Here is a 27,145-nt window from a genome sequence, read left to right on the forward strand (position 1 = left end):
GCCGGGAAATACTTCTATTTCTCCTCTTAGCTCTCTTTCCTTTTATCCTCAGCAACTATTTACAAAGTTCTTAAATCTTCTCACAGCTCTGACCCTACAACCTCACAGATCCCTCTTGGAGAATTTGTTTACCTTCTCTTCCACAAAGCAAATGGATGCTGTCAGATTTCTTCAACTTCTTTTCACAAAACCTTCACAATTTTCCAGCAGCTGTCCTGGCTCCTTTCCTCCCCCTCTCTAGCTGGTGTAGAAAAGGAGCAGTCTGTCTAGCCTAAAGCTGATCCTTCTGCACTCTGAATCCCACCACCTCTGTCTCTTTAACATCCTCACTTCTCTTTTTCTCTCCCCTTCCTTCAATATCTTCCTTAATCACCCACATCTGTCATTTTAAAAAATTGCTCATTTCTCCAACTTTAAAACAACAATAATAAACACTTAAAGATTTTCTTTTTCCATAATAATCTTGGAAGAATTTATCATTCCTTCAAGTCCCAATCCACTGCAATCTGACATCTAGTCTTTACCTTACATCTCAGCAGCATTTACCAAGTTGCCATTCCTTTGTTGAGTTACTCTCTTTCCTTAGTTTTTGTGACACGGCTCAATTCTGCCTGCCCTCCTCTCTTTCTGACCATCCCCATTAAACCTCTCTGTTGGCTCCTCCTCCACTGATTGTCCCATAACATTGGTTTTCTTTCATAGCTCTGTCCAAGACCCCTTCATGCTTTACTTGGTGCACACTCCCTAGGTGACCTCTGCTACTGCCGTAGGCTTCAAGTAGAATTATAAGAGGATGAGGCTCAGATCTTTACCTCTAGTCCTGACCACTCTCTCTTACCTTTTAGAGATGTGTATCCAGTTGGCTGGTGGACACTTCCAAGTGGATGTTCCATGAAACCTTAGATTCAATATGTCAAAATTTCTGTGTCTAGATCCTCTACTCTCACCTAAATGGGCTTCTCCTCTCATGCATTTGCTACCTTAGTGATGGATAAACCCAGTTATCCAAGTCAGAAATTTGACAGTAATTTTTTTTTATTTTATTATTATTATACTTTAAGTTTTAGGGTACATGTGCACAACGTGCAGGTTTGTTACATATGTATACATGTGCCATGTTTGTGTGCTGCACGCATTAACTCGTCATTTACATTAGGTATATCTCCTAATGCTATCCCTCCCCCCTCCCCGCACCCCACAACAGTCCCCAGTGTGTGATGTTCCCCTTCCTGTGTCCATGTGTTCTCATTGTTCAATTCCCACCTATGAGTGAAAACAGGCGGTGTTTGATTTTTTTGTCTTTGCGATAGTTTGCTGAGAATGATGGTTTCCAGCTTCATCCATGTCCCTACAAAGGACATGAACTCATCATTTTTTATGGCTGCATAGTATTCCATGGTGTATATGTGCCACATTTTCTTAATCCAGTCTATCATTGTTGGACATTTACCCCCCTAACCCAATAGTCAATTGATTACCAAATTCTGTATTTCTCCAACCTAAATAGTTCATAAATCTCTTCTCTGGGTTTTTACTATCAGAGCCAACTGGTTTCTCTACATCTGTCTTGCTTATATCCTGTATTGGTAGTGTGTAAATGTTTAACAACTATTTCTCTGAATAAAAGAAAAGCTTCAATTTGTAGTATTTTCCAGTTTTTGCGTGATAAATACAGCATGACTAATTTCGAGCTGCCCAATGTGATTTCACTCACTGACATTGAGTTGGGAAGTGATAATAACATCTGGCTTTTTTGGGCTTATGAGCTGGTTTCAGCACACTACTTTTTTTAATAGAGTGTTTTTCCATCCTAATTGTATGCTGGAATAACCCAGAGAGCTGTATATATGTATGTGTTTATGTATACGCACACATACACACACACATATGCATGCACATGGACCTTATTTGCAAAGTTTTACTGGTCTGGGATGGGTCTCAGAACTGATATATTATGAAACTTCCACAAGTCTTTCTAATGCGCAATTGAAGTTCCTATCAATTCTGTGCTGTTTACGTGCTGTTTCTAAAATCAATCTGACTGTGATCTTTAAACATCCTCACCCCTACATCTGATTAAATTATTTAATTGCCTTTGAAGTCCAAGTCAAGTTATTGATAAAACTTTTAAGACCCGTATGAACTGGTCTTGTTTTATTTTTCTATGCCTAGAGTATTTCCTGCTTCCTTTCAGCTAGCTAACTCCCCCCAAGTTACCAAGTTTACATTTAGATAGGACTTCTTCCAGGAAGCTTTCCTGCATGAATCAAGTCTGGATTTCATTCTCTTCTTGGTTGTATCATAGCACTTTGTACTCCCCACATCAAATGCTTTCTGTCTTCAACAGCTCCATGCAAACTTTGATCAAGTGAGTCTTATTCTTCATTGTATCCCCAGAGCCTAGAACCTAGTTTTCAAGTAAAATTTCAATAATATATTTTGACTAAAAGAATAAGTTTTATTTTCTCACTCCATTATTTGTGTATTTGTCAGAATATAATACAATATTAAGAAATCAGAAAATATACAAAATCTGAAAGGCCACTCATAGACCTATCTCCTCCAAAGCTGTTCACTTGTGAAAATATATGTTGGCATATATTTTTTCCAACTTTTTCTGGGTATAGATAACTTAAGGCTGTAATACATTATATAATATGTTATCAAGGATTTTCATCAATACTTAGAGCCAGTCTGTTTAGGTTAACTTCTGCCTTTATAAAAATAAAACCATCAGGGCTGGGCACGGTGGCTCACGCCTGTAATCCCAGCACTTTGGGAGGCCAAGACAGGCGGATCACCTGAGGTAAGGAGTTCGAGACCAACCTGGGCAACATGGTTAAACCCCATCTCTACTAAAAATGCAAAATTTATCTGGGCATGGTGGTGCACGCCTGTAATCCCAGCTACTCAGGAGGCTGAGGCAGGGGAGCTACTTGAACCTGAGAGGTGGAAGTTGCAGTAGCCAAGACCATGCCACTGCACTCCAGCCTCTGCTCAAAAATAAGCAAATAAACAAATGAAATGATCAGAACATAGTAAACATACTAAATCTCCCCCATTCTCACCCTGTGCTTCTTTGCTTTTGAAAATTAATATGATTTAGTAGAAAGAAATTAATATGAATCCGCCTTCACCTCTTCTGAGCTGTTATTTAATGCTCCTGATCCTTGATTTTCCCAACTGTAAAATGGGATTAATAATACCTACTTAACAGATTTTTGTGTGGATGATCAGAAATGACAACTGTATAACATAGGTTTGTAGTTCAATAATATTGAATGCCAGAAAGTCCCTGGGAGAATTGGAAAGAACAAACACCACTCGTTTTAGCAGAAAAGAAGATCAATCACAGCATCCCTCCTAGAGTGCAGTTTCATAAGTGTGTGGGAGTCAAAGCCAGACTGCAAGAACTGAAAAGAAACTGTAGATCAACTGTAGATCATAAAAGCTGACCACTCCTCAGAACACTTTCACAAAGAAAGAAAGAAGAGAAATTTATGGTATCTAGAGCGGGCAGCAAAGTCAAGTGAAAGTTCTTCAACTTAAGTGATGGCAAAAAAAGTCAGTGGCAAGGAACAGCGAACACGTGAGAAAAACATGTCACATGGGAGGCAAGTGCTCAGAAATAGAGAACATCTAAGTGCAAGTATAGGCATTACGCTTAGTAGCTGGACTTTATCATTAGAAGGATGCCTTTTCCTTGAGGGACTTGAGGAAGCTCAGAATAAAATGAATACAATTTGATATTTTTAAGACCTATATTTCATTTCTTCTCAGGGAGATAGATAATTCTATAAAAACGTACTATGAAATTAAGATGAGGCAGCATTAATTATTGAAAGGAGTTTGAAGGAATATATGCCAATGTTTCAGGTTACTGGCAATTAGCCACTATATTATCTTTACATGTTTTATCATTGGTTAAGTTTCAGAAATACTTGGCAACCAGATTTGAAGTAATTGATTGTATCCACCTCAAAATCATTGTTAATTTTGTCAGAAGTTCAAGAGAAATCAAGGACTAATTTATTTCAAGAAATTTGGTGCAATAGAAACCTGGAAAATGTCATATTTCAAACAAGACACTAAGTGTTTTGGTGCCTTTTTTTCCTTCACTCAACTTGTATTTTGTGCCAGGCATTGTTTTAAGTTCTCAAACTTTATTGTTGAGCAAGATGGACAAAGTTTCTGCTTTCATGGAGTTTATTCTATAAACAAGGAAACCTGAAAGGACAGAAGTAAATAAGTACAACATCATCTCATGAAAAGTACCCTGAAAAGCAAAGCTGGCAAATGTGGGTACAGAGGGCATGTGGGGTGGGTGGCAATACCTTTGTCAGCCTGGTCTAGGAAGTCCTCTTTGACTAGTGGACATCTGAGCTGACACCTGACTGGCATGAATCAGAGTCATGGGGAATTCAGAAAGTCCTGTCTTCTAATTCTTCACCGAATTCCCAGGCTTGACGTAGAAAGGTAAAGGCCATGAAAAGCCAAGCTACATGAACGGAAGGCCAGTGTAGTTGAGGCAAAAGAAAGCAAGAGCATGAAGCAAGGTGAGTTTAGGAATTAGTTAGCATGGCTTGCAGAATAGGGTAAGGAGTTGGGATTGATTGCTAGTGCAACGAGATGTCATTGCAGGGTTCATCAGAAGTATGATCTGACTTGTAGTTTACAAAAATTATTCTGGATAGTGTGTGCAAGATAAGTAATGTAATTGATCATGATACTACTTATTACTACTGGCTGTAAGACTATAAAATGCAATTCAATGGTAGCCTATTTGGAGAAGATCAACAAGATTTTGATGAAAGAGGACTTGAGTGATCTCTAGTTTCTTCAAGACTTTATTTTACAGATGAGGAAGTTAAGGAAGTTAAGGTCTATAGATGAAATAATACACAAAATCATCCAATATATAAGATACAATGTGATTTTATATATTGGATGATCTTGTGTATATGTTGTTGATCTTGAAATAATATGCAAGATCATCCAATCAGTTATTGGCTGAGCCAGGATTAGAATATATTCCTTATCCATTTTGTTCTTTTCATGATACCTTATCTTTTCATTTGGCTTCAGCACACACACACACACACACACACACACACATATACACAGAGGGGGAGAGAGAGAGAGAGAGAGAGAGAGAAGACACTAGCTGTGAATCTTTTTAGTGCTTATCCCAGAAAGCCTAGAAAGTGTTGCCTGAAGTGTGTTCCATAGACCATTTACACCAGAATCACCCAGGTTATTTGTTTAGATGTAGTACTGACACAGAATCACAGAATCTCTGGGAATTGCACCTTGAAGAAGGAAAAACTGAAAAAGTTCATGAGCTGTCTAGTTTTCAAGATGAAACATCTGTTATTACCAATCATCAGCAATTTTGATTGAGCTTTCTCTACCGGACATTTTTCCAACATGCAAAAAAAAAGTCTACTCATTTCATTTCTATTCCTGTGCACTCTTAATACAGCTTGGACTGACTGTCTAAAAAAAAAAAAAGAAAAAAAACAAGAAGTCATTTTGTGAACGAAAATTGCCGTCAACCATAATTAATAGCCTACCAATCAAAAAAAGTCCAGGACCAGATGGATTCACAGCCAAATTCTACCACAGGTACAAAGAGGAGCTGGTACCATCCCTTCTGAAACTATTCCAATCAATAGAAAAAGAGAGAATCCTCCCTAATTCATTTTTTGAGGCCAACATCATCCTGATACCAAAGCCTGGCAGAGACACAACCAAAAAAGAGAATTTTAGACCAATATCCCTGATGAACATCGATGCAAAAATCCTCAATAAAGTACTGGCAAACCGAATCCAGCAGCACATCAAAAAGCTTATCCACCATGATCAAGTGGGCTTCATCCCTGGGATGGAAGGCTGGTTCAACATATGCAAATCAATAAACATAATCCATCATATAAACAGAACTAATGACAAAAACCACATGATTATCTCAATAGATGCAGAAAAGGCCTTCAACAAAATTCAACAGCCTTTCATGCTAAAAACTCTCAATAAACTAGGTATTGATGGGATGTATCTCAAAATAATAAGAGCTATTTATGACAAACCCACAGCCAATATCATACTGAATGGGCAAAAACTGGAAGCATTCCCTTTGAAAACTGGCACAAGACAGGGATGCCTTCTCTCACCACTCCTATTCAACATAGTTTTGGAAGTTCTGGCCAGGGCAATCAGGCAAGAGAAAGAAATAAAGGGTATTCAATTAGGAAAAGTGGAAGTCAAACTGTCCCTGTTTGCAGATGACATGATTGTATATTTAGAAAACCCCATCGTCTCAGCTCAAAATCTCCTTAAGCTGATAAGCAACTTCAGCAGTCTCAGGATACAAAATCAATGTGCAAAAATCACAAGCATTCTTATACACCAATAACAGACAAACAGAGAACCAAATCATGAGTGAACTCCCATTCACAATTGCTTCAAAGAGAATAAAATACCTAGGAATCCAACTTACCAGGGATATGAAGGACCTCTTCAAGGAGAACTACAAACCACTCCTCAATGAAATAAAAGAGGACACAAACAAATGGAAGAACATTTATGGATGGGAAGAATCAATATTGTGAAAATGGCCATACTGCCCAAGGTAATTTATAGATTCAATGCCATCCCCATCAAGCTATCAATGACTTTCTTCACAGAATTTGAAAAAACTACTTTAAAGTTAATATGGAACCAAAAAAGAGCCCACATTGCCAAGATAATCCTAAGCCAAAAGAACAAAGCTGGAGGCATCACACTACCTGACTTCAAACTATACTACAAGGCTACAGTAAACAAAACAGCATGGTACTGGTACCACAACAGAGATATAGACCAATGGAACAGAATAGAGCCCTCAGAAATAATACCACACATCTACAACTATCTGATCTTTGACAAACCTGACAAAAACAAGCAATGGGGAAAGGATTCCCTATTTAATAAATGGTGCTGGGAAAACTGGCTAGCCATATGTAGAAAGCTGAAACTGGATCCCTTCCTTACACCTTATACAAAAATTAATTCAAGATGGATTAAAGACTTGCAGGTTAGACCTAAAACCATAAAAACCCTAGAAGAAAACCTAGGCAATACCGTTCAGGACATAGGCATGGGCAAGGACGTCATGTCTAAAACACGAAAAGCAATGGCAACAAAAGCCAAAATTGACAAATGGGGTCTAATTAAACTAAAAAGCTTCTGCACAGCAAAAGAAGCTAGCATCAGAGTGAACAGGCAACCTACAGAATGGGAGAAAATTTTTACGATCTACCTATCTGACAAAAGGCTAATATATAGAATCAACAAAGAACCCAAACAAATTTACAAGAAAAAATCAAACAACCCCATCAAAAAGTGGGCAAAGGATATGAACAGACACTTCTCAAAAGAAGACATTTATGCAGCCAAAAGACACATGAAAAAATGCTCATCATCACTGGCCATCAGAGAAATGCAAACAAAAACCACAATGAGATACCATCTCACACCAGTTATAATGGCAATCTTTAAAAAGTCAGGAAACAACAGGTGCTGGAGAGGATGTGGAGAAATAGGAACACTTTTACACTGTTGGTGGGACTGTAAACTAGTTCAACCATTGTGGAAGACAGTGTGGTGATTCCTCAAGGATCTAGAACTAGAAATACCATTTGACCCAGCCATCCCATTACTGGGCATATACCCGAAGGATTATAAATCATGCTGCTATAAAGACACATCCACACGTAGGTTTATTACAGCACTATTCATAATAGCAAAGACTTGGAACCAACCCAAATGTCCATCGATGATAGACTGGATTAAGAAAATGTGGCACATATACACCATGGAATATTATCTAGTCATAAAAATGGATGAGTTCATGTCCTTTGTAGTGACATTGATGAAGCTAGAAATCATCATTCTCAGCAAACTATTGTAAGGGCAGAAAACCAAATGCCACATGTTCTCACTCATAGGTAAGAATTGAACAATGAGAACACTTGGACAAAAAGTGGGGAACATCACACACCAGGGCCTATCATGGGGTGGAAGGAGGGGGAAGGGACAGTATTAGGAGATATACCTAATATAAATTATTAGTTAACGGGTGCAGCACACCAACATGTGCCATGTATACATATGTAACAAACCTGCATGTTGTGTACATGTACCTTAGAACTTAAAGTATTAAAAAAGAAAAAACTTAAATCCCCAGTGCAATAGTATTAAGAGGTGGGGCCTTTAGGAGGTGATTAAGTCATGAGGGCAGAGCCCTCATGAATGGGATAAGCAACTTTATAAAAGGGCTGGAGGGAACTAGCTAGGCTCGTTTTTCCTTCTGCCTTCCACCATGTACAGACAAAGCATCCCATCCAGAGAAAGCAGCGCTCAAGGCGCCATCTTGAAAGCAGAAACCAGGCCCTTAGCAGACACTGAACCTGTCAGAATCTTGATGATTTTGGACTTCTTACACTCTAGAGCAATAAGAAAATAAATTGCTCTTCTTTATAAACTAAAAAAAAAGAAAAGAAAATTGCCCTCAAATCCTGTATTGTCCTATGGGTAAACCCATACATTTAAGATAGTGATCGATCTAATTACTGATAACCTGTCATCCAGGTAACAGGAAATTAGAAATGCTGATTAGGAAGGAGCGGGAAATGCAATATAATTTAGAACGGTTTTCATCAAAAATGATTATTTAAGCAGTAAGATTTTGGTATATGGAAAATTCATTTATATAAAACATCACATATGCCTGAGGATAATGTGTAAGTAAAGGGTTATTGCTAAAGCTTGTCTTTTACCATTGGAGAAGCATGCCTAGCTGAAATTGTATTTGCTGTTTACTTGCTATAATTTCCATGTTGGTAAATAAGGAATCTTGTTATGTACATTGTAACATTTGTTTTATTCTTGTTTCCCAAACCAGTAGCCAGTGGTTAGATGACTCTAAGGATGGAGCAGCAAACTTTGGGGGAATAGTTTTTGAAAGACATTAATGCAGTAACAGCAAACATTATTACTTATTGAACATTTACTTTATGCTAGTTGCATAATATCAACTTTATATGCATTATCTAATTTAATCTTCTCAACTTACCATTTTTCAAGCAAAAAAAAAAATTCACTACCATTTTATTCAGCATTCTCTCATTTTAGAAAGTTAATCTCAGTCCCCAGAGCAGTAGAGAAATTTATTCAGGTTTCTGGCTGAGGATGTTATCTATGAGAATTGTGAAGAGCATGAAAATCTCTGACACAGAGGTTACAACTAAAAGCATCACAGCCTAAACAACTCTAAAAATATTGTCTCAGAAATAGCAAAATCATAAAGAACTTGGAGCTCTATTTTATCACCTTAGCCTGGTTTTTTGATCTAACTCTAGTGATTTGACATTGTTGCTGTAGTGAAATGTAATACTAACTTCAGGGATATTATGTAGGAAAGACTAAAATACAGAAAATTTGGTATCATGTTTTATATTAGCTTAAAGTATTACGAATTGCTTATGTAAGCAATTACAAATTTAAAAATTACCTTTTTAAATTTGGTATAATGATCATAGTAAGTGTGTTTTCTATGTATATGTAAAACTACATATTAACATAATTAATTAATAACTTAGCCTACACTTTTCAATTTATTTTTAATTTATTTTAATGTAATTTAAAAATGTACAATTTGGCCCAGATGAGGACCAGATAGATCCCAGAGCCAAGGTGAACTTCTCTCTTGCTTCCCAGGTTGTACTCAGGAAACTGACCAGGTCCGATAATTTTATGAATCCAACCCCTTGAACAGTACAGATATGGTTAAAAACAAAAACAAAACCAGTCTAGGGTGATAGGTCTGAAGCAACCCTTTCTTCTCCTTCCACCATTAGTCTGTAATCTCCAAGTACCCAGAGACAGCATTCTTAGGTTTCTAGAGCTCCCTAAAGAGTCTTGGGTAAGGCATGAAAAAGAGCAGTGACTAATAGAGGTGAGAAGGGCACCCAATGGGGACCCAATACCAAATCAGTCCAGAAAACATACATGCCATACAATGCCAGCAGAGATGAATGAAGACAATTCAGTCAATGACAGCCAATTCAAATGAGAATGACTAAGGTTTGAATGTCTCCTCCCTATCAGGACTGAAAGAGGAATGAGAAAAAAAACAAAAAGTCACTTTCCAGTGTCCAGTTTCCTAATGAAATTCTTTAAAGTAGATTCAGATGTCACTTCCATTTGTTGAAGAATGCAGGTTCTCACTGTATAGTCCAGGCTGGAGTGCAATGGTGCAATCCTAACTTATTACAGTCTCCAAATCCTAGGCTCAAGTTACCTTCTCCCTTCCTAAGTAGCTAGGACTACAAAAGCAGCATCTACAGCTTTCAGAAAGGCACAGCAAGAACAAAAGATCTCCTTCTAGAACATGGTTAAAGAAAATATAAAATACTTACCTGACTAGAGGTGAAGGCCATCAAACCAGCAGGTGAAGACATATTCTCCAACACCACTTCCATGCCAATCTTCACCTTCTCCAGGGTAGGGAGAATACCCTTTGGTGGAAACCCAGAACACTCACAGACACAGACACAGAAAAAGAAGATGGCTTATTTCACATATAACCCATAGAGGGAATCTATGGTCTACCTATTTGGAAAAATCAAAAGGAAGTTTGGAGTTGATGATGTTTGAACCAAACTTTTTGACAGCTGAGTAAAGAAGGACAGTTAGATACACATGTCTTACAGAATTCCAATTATTACTGAAGATCTGATACTTTTCCAGCCAAACTGAAGTATATATACTTAGTTATACTTGGTTATCTATTTTATGATTACAAATCGTTCAATAAAAACTGTTGACAGTGCATGGTTTCAAAGTCTTTCACATGCCAAAAATGTTTTAAAAAATTACAATTTACCTAATTAACTTACAAAATATGTAATTCTAGATAAAATATGAAACAACAATAAAACAAAACACACAAATAAAATCATTTTTGAACTTGGAAAAGAAAAGAAAATTTTCAGGTGCCAGATTAAGAGGGAACTAATAGAGCAATGTGTTAGAGTTGTAGCTTGAGAGATTATAGAGGAATCAGATCAAGGTTTTCTTCTAGGGTTCTTATAGTTTGGGGCTTTACATTTAAGTCTCTAATCCATCATGAGTTGAATTTTGTATATGGTGGAAGGAGGGGGTCCAGTTTCAATTTTCTGCATATGACTAGCCAGTTCTCCCAGCACCATTTATTAAGTGGGGAATCCTTTCCCCATTGCTTGTTTTTGTCAGGTTTGTCGAAGATCAGATGTTTGTAGGTGTGTGGTCTTATTTCTGGGTTCTCTATTCTGTTCCATTGGCCTATGTGTCTGGCATGGGCAAAGATTTCATGACAAAGATGCCAAAAGCAATTGCAATAAATGCAAAATTTTGCAAATAAGACCTAATTAAACTAAAGAGCTTCTGTGCAGCAAAAGAAACCATCAACAGAGCAGACAACCCACAGAATGGGAGAAAACTTTTGCAATCTATCCATCTGACAAAGGTCTAATATTCAGCATCTGTAACAAACTTACCAGAAAAAAATAACAACCCCATTAAAAAATGGGCAAAGGACATGGACAGACACTTCTCAAAAGAAGACATACATGCAGCCAACAAACATTTTAAAAAGCTCACTGTCACTGATCATTAGAGAAATGCAAATTAAAACCACAATGAGATACCATCTTACACCAGTCAGAATGGCCATTATTGAAAAGTCAAAAAATAACACATGCTGGTGAGGTTGTGAAGAAAAAGGAATGCTTACACATTGTTGGTGGGAGTGTAAATTAGTTCAACCCTGTAGAAAGCAGTTTGGCAATTCCTCAAAGATCCAGAAATAGAACCACCATTCAACCTAGGAATCCCATTGCTGAGTATGTACCTAAAGAAATATAAATTGTTCTATCATAAAGACACATGCAAGTATATGTTCTTTGCATCACTATTCATGATAGTAAAGACATAAAATCAAACAAGTGCCCATCAGTATACACTGAATAAAGAAAATGTGGTACATATATCCCAGGGAATGCTATGCAGACATAAAAAGGAACAGGATTGGCCGGGCATGGTGGCTCACACTTGTAATCCCAGCACTTTGGGAAGCCAAAGTGGGCAGATCACAAGGTCAAGAGGTATTTTTGACATTCTTATAGAAAAAAATTCAAGTGAGAATTTTATATCCTGTCAAACTAAGCTTCATAAGCAAAGCTGAAATAAAATCGTTTCCAGACAAGCAAGCACTAAGGGCATTTATTACCACTGGAAGAGTCTTACAAGAAATCCTTAAGGGAGTTCTAAATATGGAAACAAAAGAATGACACCTGCTACCAGAAAACCAATTAATTACATAGCCCACGGGACCTATAAAATAACCACACAATAGAAAGTACAAAGCAACAACTAATAACTTCACAATAGGATCAAAACCTCACATATCAAGATTAACTTTGAATGTAAAGAGTCTAAACTCCCTACTTAAAAGATACAGAGTAATAAGTTGGATTTAAAAAAAATACCTACGTTTTGCTGTCTTCAAAAGACCCATCTCACATATAATGACACCCACAGACTTAAAGTAAGGGGGTGGAGAAAGATCTATCACACAAACAGAAAACAAAAAAAGAGGAAGAGTCCCTATTCTTACATCAGATAAAACAAACAGTAAGCCAGCAACAGTAAAAAATGACAAAGAAAGGCACTAAATAACGATTAAAGCATTCAATTCAACAAGACTTAACTATCCTAAATATATACACATGCAAAAATGGAGCACCCAGATTAATAAAACAAGTAGTTCTAGACCTACAAAAAGACTTAGATGATTATAGTAGGGGACTTCAACACTCACTGACAGCATTTGACACATCGTGGAGATAGAAAACTAACAAAAAGGTTCTGGACTTAAATTTGACCCTTGACCAATTGGATCTAATAGACATCTACAGAATACTCCACTCATTAACCACAGAATATACTTTCTTCTCATCTGCATGCATAACATACTCAATCACCTGCTTGGTTATGAAGCAAGTCTCAGTCAACTCAAAAATCTTGAAATCATATCAACCATACTCTCAGACTACAGTCATATAAAAATAGAAATAAATACAAAGAACTTACCTCAATATCACACAATAACATAGAAATTAAACAACTTACTCCTGAATGATTTTTGAGGAAACAATAAAATTAAGTAACAAATCAATAAATCCTTTGAAAGAAATGAAAACAGAGATACGACATACAAGAATCTCTGGGATATAGCAAAAACAGTGTTAAGAGGAAAATTTATAGCACTAAACACCTACCTCTAAAAGTTAGAAAGCTCTCAAATTAACAATCTCACATCAAAACTAGAGGAACTAGAAAAACAGAACCAACTAACCCCAAAGCTAGCAGAAGAAAAGAAATAACTAAACTCAGAGCAGAACTGAATGAAATTGAAAGGAAAAGTCCACACAAAGAATCAATGAAACCAAAGTTTGTTCTTTGGCAGAATAAACAAGATCAGTAGGCCGTTTGCTAGATTAGCAGAAAAAAAAGAGAAGATTCAAATAAGCTCAACCTGAAATGACAAGGGTAACATTACAACCCATCTCACAGAAATACAAAAGATCTTCACAGATTATCATGAACCCCTCTATGCACACAAACTAAAAAATCTAGAAGAAATGGATGAATTCTGGAAACACACAATCTCCCAAGCTTCAATCAAGAAGAAATGAAGAAATTGAAATCCTAAACAGACCAATATCAAGTTGCAAAATTGAATCAGTAATTTAAAAAACCCTACCAAAAAAAAAAAAAAAAAAGCCCTAGGCCAAATAGAGTCAGAGCCAAATTCTACCAAACATACAAAAAGAGCTGGTACAAATTCTACTGGAACTATTCCAAAAAGTTGAGGATAAGAGACTCCTCCCTAACTCATTTTATGTGGCAAACGTCATGCTGATACCAAAACCTGGCAAAGGCCACAAAAAAGAGAAAACTACAGGTCAATATTCCTTATAAACAGAGACACAAAAATCCTCAACAAAATACTAGCAAACCAAATAAAACAGCACATCAAACAGTTAATTCACCATGATCACTTGGTTTCATTCGTGGGATGCAAAGTTGATTTAAGGTATGCATATCAATAAATATGATTTACCATTTAAACAGAATTAAAAACAAAAATCATATGATCATCTCAGTAGATGCAGCAAGAGCTTCTGATAAAATTCAAGATCCTTTCATGATAAAAACCCTCGAGAGACTAGGCATAGAAGGAACATACCGCAAAATAATAAGAGCCATCTATGACAAACTCACAGCCAACATCATACTGAATGGGAAAAAGCTGGAAGCATCCCCCTTGAGAACTAGAACAAAACAAGGATGCCTACTCTCCCACTCGTGTGCAACATAGTACTGGAAATCTAAGCCAGAGCAATCAGGCATGAGAAAGAAATAAAAGGCATCTAAATAGGAAAAGAAGAAATGAATGCATTTTTTCTTCACTGACAATGTGATTCCGTACCTAGGAAGCCCTAAAGACTCCACCATAATGCTACTGGAACTGGTAAACAATTTTGGCAAAGTTTCAGGATACAAAATCAATGTACAAAAATCAGTAGAATTTCTATGCACCAACAGCATCCAAAAATGCAATTTTATTAAAATATGCAATTCCACTTAAAGTAACCACAGAAAATAAAATAAAATACCCAAGAATACATCTAACCAAAGTGGTGAAAGGTCTCTGCAAAGAGAATTGAAAAACACTGCTAAAATAAATCGTAGATAACACAAACAAATAGAAAAATATTCTATGCTCATGAATTAGAAGAATCAAGATTGTTAAAATAGCCATACTACTCAAAGCAATCAACAGATTCAATGCCATTCCTATCAAATTCCAAGGTCATTTTTCACAGAACTAGGAAAAAAATAAGTTCTACAATTCATATGGAATCAACAAAAAGAGCTTCAAAAGCCAAAACAATGATAAGCAAAAAGAACAAATCTGGAGGCATCACATTACCTGACTTCAAACTATACTATCAGGCCACAGTAACAAAACAGCATGATACTGGTACAAAAACACCCATAGACCAACGGAACAGAATAGAAAACCACAGAAATAATGCTGCAAACACACAGCCATCTAATTTTGACAAAACATACAAAAATAAGCTATGGGGAAATGACTCCCTGTTCAATAAATGGTTCTGGGATAGATGGCTAGCCATATGCAGAAGAAACCAGATCCCAATCTTTCATCATATAGTAAAGTTATCTCAAGACAGATTAAAGATTTAAATATAAGACCTCAAACTTCAAAATTCTGGTAGAAAACCTAAGAAACATTATTGTGGACATGTGCCTTGGGGAAGAATTTATGACTAGGTCCTCAAAAGTAATTGCAACAAAAACCAAAATTGGCAAGTGGGACCCAAATAAACTAAAGAGCTTCTGCACAGCAAAAGAAACTATCAACAGAGTAAACAACCTACAGAATGGGAGAAAATACTTACAAGCTATGCATCTGTCAAAAGCCTAATATTCAGAATATATAAGGAACTTAATTCAACAAGTGAAAAGCAAATAACCCCATTAAAGAGTGGAAGAGGACATAGACACTTCTTAAAAAAAAAAAAAAAATACAAGCAACCACCAAAGGTATGAAGAATGCTTAACATCACTAATCATCAGAGAAATGAAAATCAAAACCACAATGAGATACCATCTCACACCAGTCTGAATGGCTACTATTAAAAAGTCAAAAAACAACAGATGCTGGTGAAGCTGCAGAGAAAAGGGAATGCTTATATACTATTGGTGAGAATATAAACTAGTTCAAGCACTGTAGAAAGCAGTTGGGAAGCTTCTCAAAGAACTTAAAACAAAAGTACGTTCAACCCTACAATCCTATCACTGGGTGTATATCCAAAGGAAAATAAATCACTCTACCAAAACGACACATGCATGTGTATGTTAATTACAGCACTGTTCACAGTAGCAAAGATACAGAATCAATCTAGGCGACCATCAGTGGTGAATTGGACAAAGAAAGTGTGGACATATACATCAGGGAATCGATGCAGCTATAAAAAAGAATGGAATCATGTCCTTCGCAACAATATGGGTGCAGCTGGAGGACTTATCCTCAGTGAATTAACATAGGAACAGAAAACCAAATACCGCATGTTCTCAGTTATAAGTGAGAGCTAAATATTGGGTACACATTGACATAAAGATAGCAACAGACACTGGGGACTACTAGAGGAGGGAGGAAGGGGGACAAGAGTTAAACTATTGGGTAGTGTGTCCACTACCTGGGTGATGGGGGTAATCATACTCCAAACCCCAGTATCATGCAATATACTCATGTAACAAACCTGCACATGTATCCCCTGGATCTAAAATAAAAGTTGAAATTATAGGAACAGCAACAACAAAAAAAATACTAAAAATTAGTAGAAGGAAATAAATAACAAAGATCAGAGCAGAACTAAGCAAAATAGAGACTAAAAAAAAATTCCAAAGAATAAGTAAAACCAAAAGTTGTTTTTTTTTTTTTTTTTGGACAGACAAAATTGACAAACCATTAGCTACACTAGAAAAAAAGAGAGAAAACCCAAATAAACCGAATCAGAAAGAATAAAGGAGACATTAACAACTGATTCCAAATAAGTAAAAAATATCGTCAGAGATTATTATGGATAACTATACACTAACAAACTTGAGAATCTAGAGGAAATAAATACATTGCTGGACACATACAACTTAAGAAGATTGAACCTGTAAGAAATAAGAAACCTGGGCAGGACGATCCTGAGTAATAAATTTGAATCAGTAATAAAAGGTCTCCTAACAAAGAAAAGCCCAGGATTGGATGGCTTCACTGTTGAATTTTAACAAACTTACAAAGAACTAACACCAAATTCTCCTCCAACTATTCTAAAAAAATTGAAGAGAAAGAAATTCTCCCTAACTCATCCCACAAGGTCTGTATTACACGGACACCAAAACCAGACATAGATGCAACAAGAAAGGAAAACTATCAGCCAATACCCCTGCTGAACATAGATGCAAAAATCCACAACAAAATACTAGAAAATTGAATTTAACTGCATATCCAGAAGATAATACACCACGATCTGGTGAGATTTATCTCAGGGCTTCAAGGATGGTTCAACATATGCAAATCAATAAATATAATACATCACAATAAAATGAAGGACAAAACCAATAGATGGAGAAAAGCATCTGATAAAATTCAGCATTCCTTCTTGGAAAAAAAAACTCTCAACAAATTAGGCATAAAAAGACTGTATCTCCTCAACATAATAAAGCTCAGATATGACAAACCCACAGCTAACATCATAATAAATGGGCAAATTTGAAAGCTTTTCTGTATGAACTTGAATAAGACAAGGATGCTTATTTTCACCACTCTTTTCAACATTGTACTGGAAGTCCTAACCAGAGCAACCGGGCAAGAGAAATAAATAAAGGGCATTCAAATTATAAAAAGGAAGTCAAATTGTCCTTCTTTCCAGGTGGCATGATCTTATATCTAGAAAAACCTAAAGACTCCATCAATAAACTCTTAGATGTTATAAATGAAGTCAGTAAAGTTGCAGGATACAAAATCAACATACAAATATAGGTAGCATTTCTTTACGCTAATAACAATCTCACTGAGAAATAAATCAATAACGAAATTGCTTTTACAATACCTATGAGAAAATAAAATACCTAGGAATAAATTTAACCATGGGGATAAAAGGCCTCTCTACAAGGAAAACTACAAAACACCGAAGAAAGAAATTGAAGAGGACACAAATAGAAAGACATTCCATGCTTATGGATCAGAAGAATTAATACTGTAAAAATGGCAACATTGCCTAAAGCAATCTACAGATTCAATACAATCACTGTCAAAACACCAATGTCATTGTTCACAGAAATTGGGAAAACATTCCTACAATTCAGGTGGAACCAAAAAAGAGCCCAAATAGTCAAAGTGATCCTGATCAAAAAGAACAAAGCTGGAGACATCATGGTACCTGACTTTAAAATATATTGCTAGGCTATAATAACCAAAATGACATCTTACAGTTACATAAAAATAGACATGTAGACCAATGGAATAGAATAGAAAACCCAGAAATAAAGTCACTTATTTACAGCCAACTGATTTTTGACAAAAGCTCTGAGAACATGTATTAGGGAAGGGATACCCTCTTCAATAAAATGGTGCTGGGAAATTTGAATATTCATATGCAGAAAGTGAAGCTGCAACCCTATCTTTCACAATATACAAACATCAATGCAAGATAAAGATTTAAATGTTAAGACCCAAAACTATAAAACCACTAGAAGAAAACATATGAGAAACTTCAGCATATTGTTGTAGGTGAAGATTTTATGGCTAAGGCCTCAAAAGCAAGGCAAATAAACCAAAAATAGACAAAGGAAACTATGTTAAACTAGAAAGCTTCTGCACAGCAAAGGAAATAATCAACAGAGTTAAGAGACAATCTGACAAGTAGGAGAAAATATTTGAAAACTTTTCACCTGACAAGAAAGTAGTATCCAGAATGTAGAAGGAACTCAAACAATAGTTTTTTTTTAAAATATGCTATTAAAAAGTGGGCAAATGACATAAGTAGACATTTCTCAAAAGAAGACATACAAATGGCCAACGGGCATATGAAAAATAAGTTAAATATCACTAATCATCAGGAGAATGTAAATCAAAGCCGTAGTAAGATATCATCTTACCCCAGTTAGAATGGCATTATTAAAAAGACCAAAAAACAGTGGACACTTGTGAGGATGCAGAGAGAAGGGAGCTCTTACACACTGTTTGTAGGATTGTAAATTAGTATAGCTATTATGAAAGACAGATGGAGAATCTTCAAAAAATGAAAAATAGGACTCCCATTGAGTTTAGTAATCCCACTATTGGATATTTATCCAAATGAAAAGAAGTCAGTTTATGTAACAGATTCTTGCCTCTCCATGTTTATTACTGCACTATTTACAATAGCAAAGAAACTGAATCAACCTAAGTGTTCATCAACAGATGAATGATAAAGAAAATGTGTTATATATACACAATAGAATACCATGCAGCCATATAAAACAATGAAACAATGTCATTTGAAGCCACATGGATGGAACGGGAGGTCAGTATGTTAAGTCAAATAAGCCAGGCGCAGAAAGACAAATATCACATGCTCTCCCTCATATGTGGGGGTGAAATGCTGATTTCTTGGAAGCAGATAGTTGAATGATGGTTACCAGAGGCTGGAAAGAGTGTGTGTGGGGAGAGGGTGATAAAGGGAAGTTGGTTAATGGGCAGAAACACACAGTTAGATGGACTGAGTAGGTTTTAATGTTCAATAGCAGAGTGGGATGACTATAGCTTAATAATAATGTATGGTATATTTGAAAATAGCTGGAAGAGAGGAGTTTAAAGTTCCTAATACATAGAAGTGGTAAAGTCTCAAGATGATGGATATCCTAAATACCCTGACTTGATTATTACACTTCTTATGCATGTAATAAAATAACACATGTACTCTATAAATGTGTAGAAGTATTACATATAAATAAATACATATATAAGATGAATATTTAGAACAACATATTGGCTTGGACTGATGGCTCATGGGTGTAATCCCAGCAAGTTGCAAGACTGAGTCAGGCAGATGGCTTGAGCTCAGGAGTTCAAGACCAGCCTGGGCAATATAGTGAGATCCCATCTCTGCTAAAAAAAAAAAAAAAAAAAAAAGAACTTCTTAAACATGGGTTAAGAAAGGATTCTTTCAGAAATGCACAACAGGATGACCCGTAAGAAAATAAATAGATTAGGCCAGGCGCAGTGGCTCATGCCTGTAATCCCAGCACTTTGGGAGGCCAAGGCAGGTGGATAACCTGAGGTCAGGAGTTCGAGACCAGCCTGGCCAACTTGGTGAAACCCCGTCTCTACTAAATATATAAAAATTAGCCGGGCATGGTGGGGCATGCCTGTAGTCCCAGCTACTCAGGAGGCTGAGGCAGGAGAATCGCTTGAACCTGGGAGGCGGAGGTTGCAGTGAGTCAAGATTGTGCCATTGCACTCCAGCCTGGGTGACAGAGCGAGACTCTGTAACAGAAGAAAAAGAAAAGAAATAGATTAATATATTTGCTTACCTCAAAATTTAAACTTCTATACGACCTGTGATACTATGAGCCCAAAATTATAAAAGTCACACACTGAGAGAATTTTTTTTTTTTGAGACAGAGTTTTGCTCTTGTCTCCCAGGTTGGAGTGCAATGGCATGATCTCAGCTGGGATTACAGGTGCCCGCCACCATGCCCAGCTAATTTTTGTATGTTTAGTAGAGAAGGGGTTTCACCATGTTGGCCGATTGGTCTCAAACTCCTGACCTCAGGTGATCCACCAGCCTTGGCCTCCCAAAGTACTGGGAATACAGGTGTGAGGAGCCACCATGCCCGGCTGAGAATTTTTAATAGAGGCTATAATCTTTGATAATCAAAAGATAAAAATAAAACAAAGAGACAAGTAAAAAAATCAGGGAGGGAGAAGGAGAGAAAGAAAAGAAGAAATAAAGCAGCCCAAGAGTAAAAAAGTCAAATATCAGAAACAGTAATTTAGGAAAGAAAAATCTGAATGGTCAACAAGAAAATGAAAGATGCTGAAACTTATTAACAACAAGCAAGGAGCTGCAAATTAAAACTACACTGAGATAACATTTTATACCCATTATATTGCCAAAAAAAAAATGTAAGCCTTACAAAGTGAAGCATTGGGAAAGGTGTAGAACAATGGAAACATGTATACTCTGCCTCCGATCCTGTGAAATGTACATTGGTACAACCACTTTAGAAAATATCTTGGTAATATCTATTGAGGCTGAATATGTGCATACCTTATGATCCAGCAAGTACACTCTCTCAGGTATGTGTACAAGAATGTTCCTTTTAATATTATTTGTAATGAAAAACAATGAAAAGAAACTGAGCATCAATAGGAAAAGGGGTGAATACGTTGTGGTATGAACAGCAGTTGTAACCTAACACACAAACACACACATAGACACACATACACACACACACAAACATATACATAAAGGAGGGTACAAAAAATGTATTGTCAAGTAATATGCTGAATGACACAATAGCATTTGTATAAACTTTTATAAACACAAAAATCAATCCAATATACTGTCAGTTGAGATACACACACATATGTATGTGAGAAGATTAGAACACAGATTGACTGGAAGGAATCAAAACAATATCTTGGCACTGATGGCCAAGAGTGGGTAATGGATTTGAGGAACCAAGATCTTCATTTACTCTGTATTTTTCTACATGAAATAGAGTATGTGTATATTTGTGTAAATGTGTGTGCATCTGTGTGTATTTGTCTTCTATATATATTAAATATATAATATATTAAATATATGTTAAAATTATAAAAAGTTATCATTTGTAATTTTGGGAGAGTGTTTTTACACAAATTTTGCATTTTTCTACTTTTTAGCATTAAAAAAATAAAAACCTAAGTGTGACTCAGATGCTGAGTTATGATAATTTGAGGCCAAGACTAACCAAGGCATTAGAATTCTAAAAAGGAGGCCTGAAAAACACTGTGCATCAAAAATGGTAATTTACCTGCCCCCTAAAAGGAAGTAAAATTGCAGCGTCAGGTTCCAGCTGTGCTGCTAGTTAACACTGCAGCTCAGAGAACGGAGTGTTTTCGTGGAGGAAGTATTTTGAGGATGCTGAGGCAGAGCCGCAGCCAGGGCCTTCGGGGAAATGAGGTTCAGTAGAAAGTAGAATGCAGAAGAGAATTTTCACTAGGCCAGGGGAGGTCAGCAAGGCAAAGCAAACAAAACCCTGAAGAGCTGAATACAGAGAAAATACGTCTATTTGGAGACCACTGCACATTTTTCTTTAGGCCAGTCCCTCTCCGGCTTCCTCTCTCCTCCTCATTTCGTCCTTTCCTCTTTTTCTTTTAAGGGAACAGAAGGAACATGGAAGTTAAGGTGTGAGAGGAGGTGACACAGAAATTTGTCTTTTATGTTTTGATTTTTGTGCTTTCTAAAATAACATATTTGCTCTTATTATCTCTTTTTGCCTAAAGCAGATGAAAATATCATGAGTGCCTCCTAAAACTATGAAACTTTAAGGCAAAATAAACTTGGTTTTATGCCTAGGAAATACCATTTCATGATCTCTGCAAAGTCTTTCTGTGAAATTTGAGAAAAAAATCGTTTACAAGTAAAAAATGGAGGCATTGCCCTAACTTTAAATATCATATACTGTACTAAGTTTAACATTTGCCTATTCTGAAATGTAAAATGGCATACATTTTTTTTTTCTGTATCTATCCCTCAGGTGTTGAAAATTTACTTTAAAAATCACTAGCAATATATGGTCAAAAGTGACAGAATATATTTCCACTTAGAAGCTTTTGTTATGTTTATTTATGAAGATACTTTTAAAAATTTTCCTTTTTAATATAGCTATTGAGGAAAAAAATTTATATGTAATTAAAACAAATTCAATTTAAAACATTTGTAATCCTACCAATGTTCAAGAAGTTAAGTCTAAACAAATTTATTTTATTTTATTCTATGGCTTCTAACCAAAGGAAGAGCTGAGTTAACACCACATTTTAATTCACCGTGACCTTTGTGCTATTAAAGGTTATTTCTGCTATTAAAGGTTGTTTCTGACGACCTTTCTGGGCCTACCTCATTATCTTCCTGGTTCTGAGAAGAACCTAGAATTTCAAAAGAAGATGTCAAGGGAACTGTTACTCTTATGAAACTCAAGTTTTCCAACTGAAATGGAGTAAGAGAATTCTTGAAGCCTGAGCTCTTCTTTCAACAGGAGGCTAATGAGGACCTTTTGGGATTTCACTTTGCTATGCTGATTCTTCTTGTCCTACATTTCTTTCTAGGGTGTTCTGTGCTAATGATTCTTTTATTGCTACAGTGGTACCTACAGCACTTTTCACCTACTATATCTCACTGGAAGTGATTGTTCTACTGTCATAATTCCTTTGTTCTTTGAAGCACATGGTTGCAATTTTCAGAATGAGAGAAAAGCCATCACAGTTTGCAAGTTCTAGAATAAAAAGATGTTTGGGAGACACCTGCTAGTAAGTATAAAACTATATTTTCTTCTTAATGAAAACACTTAAAAGCAAGATACATCTTTATACATCTGCCACTAGAGTCAACTAAATACACACACACACACACACACACACACACACAGAGCCAACACTTTAATTGCATGACTTAGAATAAAAATATTTGATTAATTAATACACTAAGCTGAGAGAATGTATTTAATTACCTTCATCATATTTTTAAAAATATGAAAGAAAAGACAAGCCCCTACAATTTATTTTGAATTTTGTGAAATAGCTTATGGGTAATAATCTGTATATATCCTTCAATTCATTTAGAATATAAACCTGTGTTAACTGCCTGTGAAAGATTAGTGAATGAAGACTCAATATCATAAATAGATACTTAGTGGAGTTTAAAATTTCACCTAAAGCAAAGAAGTTGATTTTTACAAATTCATTAAATAGGCTGTTTTGATAATAATTCACATGCAAAGTCCTATCAGTAACATTTTGACCAATTCTCTATGATTCACGTTCTAGGAACATCACATGGTGAGACTAAAACCTGAACCTTGGATTTGTTTGACTTTAACACTTATGTTCTTTCAATTACCTTGATGGTAGAACAAGGAAAGAAGAGATTCCTCAAGTAAAGAGAGTGGTGCCAGCAACATCTTGGAGACTAGAAACAGCATAGTGTGTGCAAGAAACCACAAGTATTTAAGGCATTGCTGGAGGTTTACTCCTCAGGCATAGGTAGAACAGCAGCCAGAAATCACACATGCCATGCTAAAGAGAAGAAAATGAATCTTGTGAGCAGTACAGAACCAATAAAGTGTGTTAAGCAAATAAGATACATGGTAATACTTGCAATTTAAATATCAGTAGATTGACGGCAGCAGGGGCCCATCTAGAGCAGCTGCTGCCAAGACACAGGCTGCAGTGGGGAGGCGCTGATGGGGCTATAATATTCCACAGAGAAGGCAGGAGCCACCCTCCCTACTCCATGGAGCAGACAGGAGCCTGCCTTCCCCAGGTGCCCTGCAACAGCCCTGCCATGGCTCTGGATCCTCTGGTCCCCAGCTTCTCTGTGCTCTTGGGGGCCTGGGAAAACTCCCCAACTCTCTCACAGGCTTCCTGGGTGCAGCTGCAGCTGCCCTCCCAGGTGCAGGACCTGAGTGCAGTCTGCATCCTCGGGAGCCAGGAAGACCCCCTGTCTCCAGAGGCTCAGGGGTATATGTTCCAGCTGCCTGGCCTCTCCCTGTTCCTGGCGCTGGTTCTGATCTCAGAGTGGGGTTGGGGCCAAGCCTGGGCACTGTCACAGCCAGGCTGGGTGTGTGCACACTTGAGGCTGCTATGACACACCAGCCCTGTGCTGCCTTGGCCCTCTTTGGACTTTGGGCACTGAGGAGCATGGGAGAGGAAGCCCAGGCAGGGGCTAAGGGTGGCTGCGTGCTGGCCTGAAGGTGCAGCTTGGTGCTGGCAGCCTTGGCACCATGGACCTCAGCAGAAGGCAGACAGGCTCCTGGGTGGAAGGGAGTGGATCCCTGGTGAAGCCTCAACTTCAGGCCAGGCTACCAGTCCTACAGACTAGAGGGGGAACCTATGGTACTTTTTCCTGGGCTTGACCATGGCTGCTCATGGGCCAGTCAGCAGGCACTTTCCCTGCTCTGAAGACCATGAAAATCCCAGAGTCAGCCAGAGCAGGGCAGACATTGGGAAGACAAGCTGCAGAGAGAAGCTACCCTCTGCAGGGCCTCCATGCTGAGAGCTGCAGACAACAGGAGGACCAGCTAGAGAGAGGAGATACCCTCTCTGCTGAGAGCAAACACTTGTCAGAATGACCTGCCTGCAGAGAGGATCCACCCACTCCAGGCCTCCTCTCTGCTGAAAGTTGAACACTCAACTGGACAACCTGCCTACAGAGAGGAGTTCCCCACTGCTGGTCTCCTCTAGGTTGTTCTAACACTCAGTAAAGTTTCTCTTTGTCTTGCTCACCCTCCACTTGTCTGTGTACTTCATTCTTCCTGGAGGCAGGACAAGACCTCAGGCAAAGGCATCACTGGCCATAGAGGTTTCTGGCCAGAAAAATGACACCCCAATGATCCTGTGACAGTAATATTTGCAATTTAAATATCAGTAGTCAAACAAGGATGGATTTTTGGAGATTGTTGGAATAATCCTGGTTTTCACCTAAGATCCTTCAGGAGATAATTCATGGTGGAATGATTTACAAGAGAGGGTTTGAGAAATGTTTCAGAGGTAAGATGAGGTGTTGTTACAGACAGACTGGTTACTAGGAAGGACAGTATGCTAGGATACATAATGAGAGAATCAGTCCCAGGTGTCTGAGTTAGAGTGCACAGTCCAGGAGTTGTGAGCTGAGTCTTGGCCCCCTAAAATCTTCCAGAAATGAAGCCAGTCAGCTGAACTCAACTTATATCACAATCAAACCCTCAAGTTCATCAAGTTGGATAAAAGAAAAAAAAAACTTATCCAAATGACAGTAACTTCAAAGATTGAAGAAACATCAGCCCACAAAGATGAAAAGGAACAAGTGCAAGAGCTCTGACAACTCAAAAAGCCAGTGTACCTTCTTTCCGACAAATGACTGCACTAGGCCTCTAGGAAGGAGGGCTTCCTATAGCTGGGCTGAAATGGCTTCAATGACAGAAATAGATATCAAAATATGGACAGGAATGAAAATCATGGAGATGGAGGAGTACATTGAGACTCAATCCAAGGAAGCTAATAATCACAATCAAATAAAACAGAAGCTGACAGACAAAATACTCATTATAGAAAAGCTTTAAGCTGACCAGATGGAGCTGAAAAACACACTATAAGAATTTTATAATGCAATCAGTCATATTAATAGGAGAATAGGTCAGCTGAGAAAGGAGTCTCAGAGCTTGAAGACTCGCTTTCTGAAATAAGAGACAGGCAAGAATAGAGAAAAAATAATGAAAAGCAATGAATAAAACGTCTGAGAAATACAGGACTGTGTAAAGAGACCAAATCTATGACCCAATAGTGTCACTCAAGAAAGATGGGGAGAATAGAAGCAACTTGGAAAACATATTACAGGATATCATCCATGAGAACTCCAATCTAGCTAGAGAGGCCAATATTCAAATTCAGGAAATGCAGATAACCCCAGGAAGATACTCCACAAGAAGATAATCACCAAGACACTTAATCATCATATTCTCCAAGGTCAAAATGAAAAAAACATTTTAAAGGCAGCTAGTAAGAAAGGTCAGGTCACCTACAAAGGGAAGCCCATCAGACTAACAGTGGATCTCTCAGCAGAAATCCTATAAGCCAGAAGGACTGGGGGCTGGTATTCAATATTCTTAAAGAAAATAAATTCTTAAAGAAAATAAATTTTTAAAGAAAAGAAAAATATTCTTTTTTTTTTTAAGACAGAGTCTCCCACTGTTGCCTGGGTTGGTGTGCAGTGGTATGATCTCAGCTCACTGCCACCTCTGTCTTCCAGGTTCAAGTGATTCTCCTGCCTCAGCCTCCTAAGTAGCTAGGTTTGCAGGTGCCACACCACGCCCATCTAATTTTTTGTATTTTTAATAGAGACAGTTTCACTATGTTGGCAAGGCTGATCTCAAACTCCTGACCTCGTGACCTGCCCACCTCGGCCTCCCAAAGTGTTGAGATTACAGGCATGAACCACCACACGTGGCAAAGAAAAGAAATTCTAACTAGGAATTTCATATCTTACAAAACTAAGCTTCATAAGTGAAGGATAAATAGGATTATTTTCAGACAAGCAAGTGGTGAAGGAATTCATTACCACCAGACCTACCTTATGAGAGCTCCTGAAGGAAGCACTAAATATGGGTAAAAAGACCTTTACCAGCCTCTACAAAAACACTTAAGTACACAGACCAGTGACACTGGAAAGCAATTACACAAAAAGTCTGCAAAGTA

This window comes from Hylobates moloch, unplaced genomic scaffold (genome assembly GCF_009828535.3).
Source record: "Hylobates moloch isolate HMO894 unplaced genomic scaffold, HMol_V3 SCAFFOLD_23, whole genome shotgun sequence".
Classification (NCBI taxonomy): domain Eukaryota; kingdom Metazoa; phylum Chordata; class Mammalia; order Primates; family Hylobatidae; genus Hylobates; species Hylobates moloch.